A 5,539-nucleotide genomic window follows, 5' to 3' on the forward strand; every position below is an offset into this window, starting at 1 on the left:
TGTGGGCCCCAGAAGTGGATTTCTGCACCAATTATCTTAGTTTACTCACATTCTGTAAACCTAGGTTACTAGTTTACTATTTAAACAACTTTTAGAGATTTATCTTGTACCTCATGACATTTTCAGATCTGAATTACATACTCTTTGATGGCATGAGTCTCTAAACTCCATTGTTGGGGGTGAGGAGCTCTGCAGCGTCTCGATGAATTAATACAATTACTTTCATGCTGTGACAGAGCATTTGGACCATTTTCACTGAGAGGATGGGAAGTAGCCATTGACAACGGTGACACCCTACATAGAGCTTGCCATGGAAGGAACCTTGCGTGTGGGAAAAGGATTTCAAGGAAAAGTTGAAATTCAGAAGACAAAACATCTCCAAAACTCCAACATATTCTTCATTAAAAAGTAACAATTCCTTATTCCAAATACTTTGACTTCTTATCATTATATCCAATTAATCTTATTGGCAATCCTGACTAGGATTAATAAAATAGACATAGATTGCTTCAAACCAATAATCTCCGTGGGATCGACCCTTACTCACGTAAGGTATTACTTGGACGACCCAGTGCACTTGCTGGTTAGTTGTGCGGATTACAAATTCGTGCACCAACTTCCAAAGAGATCGAAGCTCTGAAAAGCACGATCTCACGGAAAGATCAAACTCAAGCAGGGGCACTGTTCATACCCTGAGTCAAGCTGTTCGACCCGGGATGTTTAGCGACAAGCCGACCGGCCTCTTTAGGTCAGACTATCCGACCTCTTCTCAAAGAGCTCGGCCAAATCGCCAAAGGAGCCCAAAGCAGGCCCAAAACGAAGGAACACAGCCCAATCTAAAGGCAGCCAAAGCCCAGAAAGATAAAGGCGGTTCTCCTAAAGATAAGATTACTTCACTCAAAGATAAGATAAGATAAGATAAAATAAGATAACTATCTTATCTCCAGAGAGGTCACTCCTCACCATTATAAATACACTGGAGCACCCAGGTATAACTCATACTCTGATTCTGCTCAATACCTATTTAATACCCTTGCTAACTTAAGCATCGGAGTCCCTTGCAGGTACCCCCACCCTCCAGGGACGAAGGATCAGCACCATCACCAAGTCCCACAAGTCGGACAACAACAGCTCCGACCCACACAGAAGATCTCGTCCGAGATCGACCTACAGTTTTAGGTAACCTTCGGAACAGCTGCCATGTCTGCTTCTTTTTCAAATTTCTCTGTAAGGTCCTTTCTAGAGTGTTGTGCTTTAGCTTCTCTTAGCTTCTTCTTCAGAGTCCTTTCAGGTTCATGATCAGCTTCAACAAGAATGTTTTTATCCCTATTTCTGCTCATATGAAAAAGAAGAGAACAAAAGGGAGTAGTAGAATCCTCTATGTCACATTATAGAGATTCCTTGATGTGTCAGAAAAAAAAATAGAGGAATGAGGTAGAGAGAGAATAAGAAGAATTCGAACACAGAGGGAGAGAGAGAGTTCGTATTATAAGTAGAAGAGAAGTGTTAGTAAATAAATAGAAAGATATGAGAGAGAGAGAGTATTCAAAAATTAAAACAAAAAAGATTAAAAAAAGATTTTAAAACTAAAAAGATTTTTTATTAACTAAATGTTTTAGTTTTAATTAAAAAGATTCTTGAAAAAGTTGTTAGTGATTTTCGAAAATTGGAAGTGGAAAAATGGTTAGGTGGTTTTGAGAAAGATAAGAAATAGTAATTAGTTGAAAAAGATTTAAAAATAATTTTGAAAAGATAAGAAGTTAAAAAAAGATTTTGAAATCAAAATTTAAAAAGATATGATTGGAAAAGATTTGATTAAAAAAGATATGATTTTCAAAAGATATGATTGAAAAGATATGATTGAAAAAGATTTGATTTTAAAAATTGATGACTTGACTAATAAGAAACTAAAATATATGATTCTAAAATTCAAAGATTGAACCTTTCTTAACAAGAAAGTAACAAACTTGCAATTTTTTGAATCAAAACATTAATTGTTAGCAAGGATTTTGAAAATGTGGAAAGACAAGATTTTAAAATTATGCATTAAAACATGAAAATTTGAAAAAATTTGAATTGGAAATGAAATTACCTCCCTTGTGTCATCCTGACGTTAAACGCCCAAATGATATCCATTCTGGCGTTTAATGCCCATGTGGCTGCCTCTTTGGGCATTTAACGCCCAGCCAGATACCCTGGCTGGAGTTAAACACCAGGAATCCTTCCTTATTGGGCGTTTTTCTAAACACCCAGAATGCTGCCCATTCTGGCGTTAAACACCCAGAATGCTGTCCATTATGGCGTTTAACGCCCAGAATGGTACCTTTACTGGCATTAAACGCCCAGATTGATAGCCATTCTGGCGTTTAACGCCTAAATTGCCTTTTTACTGACGTTTTAACGCCAGTGAGCTATTTTTCTTTGTGATTCTTCTACTTTATGTTTTGAACCTTCATTTCTCTGTATTATTTACTTGAGAATATATATATATATCGAAAACTTAGGAAAATTATAAATATGCAATTGACACTAAACTTAGGATTTGACATTAGACTCAAACAAGAAACACAAGATATTTTTTGGTTTTTATGATTTTATTAAGTTTTTTTGGATTTTTTGAAAATAAAAATAAAAAATCTTAAACAAAAAATAAAATTACCCAATCTAAGCAACAAGATAAATCGTCAGTTATCCAAACTCGAACAATCCTCGGCAACGGTGCCAAAAACTTGGTGCATGAAATTGTGATCACACTTTTCACAACTCCGCACAACTAACTAGCAAGTGCACTGGGTCGTCCAAGTAATACCTTACATAAGTAAGGGTCGATCCCACAGAGATTGACTGCTTGAAGCAAGCTACGGTCATCTTGTAAATCTCACTCAGGCGAATTCAAATGGTTATGAGGATTTAATAATTAGAAGATAAATAAAACGGAAAATAACATAGAGATACTTATGTAATTCATTGGTGGGAATTTCAGATAAGCGTTTGGAGATGCTTTGTTGCTTCTGAACCTCTGCTTTCCTATTGCCTTCATCCAATCATGCATCCTCCCTTCTATGGCAAGCTGCATGATCCTCTCAGTGAAAATTGTCCGGCCACAGTTTCTATACGGCTAATCAACTGTCGGATTTCTTCTCTCGGATGAAAAATACTAGGCACAGCTACTGCAGGGCTAATCATCTGTTGGTTCTCACTTATGTCGGAATAGAATCCCTTGATCCTTTTGCACACTGTCACTGCGCCCCACATTCGTGAATCTAAAGCTCTTCACAGTCATCCCTTCCCATATCCTACTGGGAATACCACAGATAATGTTTAGACTTTTCGGATCTCAGGAATGCTGTCTATTGGTTCTAGCCTATACCACGAAGGTTCTAATCACGAATTCGGATGCTCTGTTGTCAGGAGAGGCGATGCAAATCCGTGGATCAGAGACCTAAGAGAATATACTCCGGCTGTTGTCCAACGACTATGTTGAACATCATGTAGACCCCTTTGTGGTTGTTAGGCACGTGGATCTTAGTTAAGCGAGTAACGAAGATAGTGGGTGATTGTCACGGGTCACCCCCTTCATTCTGACTTAACTGAATTAAGTACGAGAGTATATCTTGGAGAAGAAGTAGGCGAGAATTGAAAGAAAAACAATAGTACTTGCATTAATTCATGAGGAACAGCAGAGCTCCTCACCTTAATCTATGAGGTGTAGAAACTCCACCGTTGGAAAATACATAAGAACAAATGGTCTAGGCATGGCCGAGTGGCCAGCCTCCCTAATAGCATCATCAATAATAAAAGGTTTCAAAGACTCCCAATACAATAGTAAAAAGTAATATATATACTAAACTAGTTACTAGGGTTTACAGAAAATGAGTAACTAAGTGCAGATAGTGCAGAAATCCACATCCGGGGCCCACTTGTTGTGTGTTTAGGCTGAGCTTTGAAGCTTTCACGTGCATAGGCTCTTCTTGGAGTTAAACACCAGCTTGGATGCCAGTTAGGGCGTTTAACTCTAGTTCTGGTGCCAGTTCTGGCATTTTACGCCAGAAAAGGGTCTCTTGTGGGTGTTTGGATGCCAGTTTGGGCCATCAAATCTCAGACAAAGTATGGACTATTAAGCATTGATAGAAAGCCCAAGATATCTACTTTCGAAAGCAATTAAGATCACGCCAATTGGGAATCTGCAACTCCAGAAAATCCACTTCCAGTGCAGGAGGGTCAGAATCCAACAGCATCTGCAGTCCTTTCTCAGCCTCTGAATCAGATTTTTGCTCAAGTCGCTCAATTTCAGCCAGAAAATACCTGAAATCAAAGAAAAACACACAAACTCATAGTAAAGTCCAAAAATGTGAATTTTGCATAAAAATTAATAAAAATATACTAAAAAGTGACTAAAACATACTAAAACCAACCTAAAAACAATGCCAAAAAGCGTATAAATTATCCGCTCATCACTTTGCTGATGAAGTATATAGATTGTTGTCCACTTTCATCCCCTCTGACTAATGCTGAAGCTACTGCCCGGCTTCCTACTGCCAGGTATAATATGAGTGCTTCTCCTTCCCGTGGTCGGGTAAGGATGGGTGGTTGTCCAAGGAATCTTTTGAAATCCTGAAAGGCTTGCTCGCACTCTGGTGTCCATTCAAACATTTTTCCCTTCCTTAGTGTGGCATAGAAGGGGAGAGATCTTATGGCTGATCTGGTTAGAAATCTGGACAAGGCTGCCAGTCACCCGTTTGAGCTGTTGCACTTCTTTAACATAGGTCGGGCTTTTCATATCGAGTATAACCCGGCACTTGGCCAGGTTTGCTTCGATTCCTCTTTGTGTAAGCATGAAACCCAAGAATTTTCCAGCTTCTATTGCGAAGGTGCATTTTGCAGGGTTAAGTCGCATGCCATGCTTTCTTATGGTATTGAATACTTGGGCGAGATCGGACAGTAATGATTCCTCACTTTGTGTTTTAACTAACATGTCGTCCGCATATACCTCCATGAGTTTCCTGACATGGTCTGCGAAGACTTTATTCATTAATCTTTGATAGGTGGATCCTGCATTTTTGAGTCTGAACGGCATGACGACATAGCAGTAGTTTGCTTTTGGAGTTAAGAATGAGGTTTTTTCTTGATCAAGTGGGTACATCGGGATTTGACTGTATCCCGAATAGGCGTCCATGAATGAGAGGTATTTGTATCCGGAGGTGGCATCCACCAGAGCGTCGATACTTGGGAGTGGATAAGGATCTTTTGGGAAAGCTTTGTTGAGATTAGTGTAATCTGTGCACATCCGCCACTTCCCATTTGATTTTTTTACCAAGACGACGTTGGCTAGCCATAGTAGGTACTTGACTTCTATTGTGAATCCTGCCTTTAGTAGAGCTTGTACCTATTCCTCGAGAGCTTGGGATCTTTCTGGTCCGAACTTCCTATGCCTCTGCTGCACTAGCCGAGATCCTGGATACACTGCCAGCTTGTGGCACATTAGTTTTGGGTGTATGCCCGGGATGTCTGTGGCCTTCTATGCGAAGAGGTCGACAAT

This window comes from Arachis duranensis, chromosome 4, assembly GCF_000817695.3.
Source record: "Arachis duranensis cultivar V14167 chromosome 4, aradu.V14167.gnm2.J7QH, whole genome shotgun sequence".
Lineage (NCBI taxonomy): Eukaryota > Viridiplantae > Streptophyta > Magnoliopsida > Fabales > Fabaceae > Arachis > Arachis duranensis.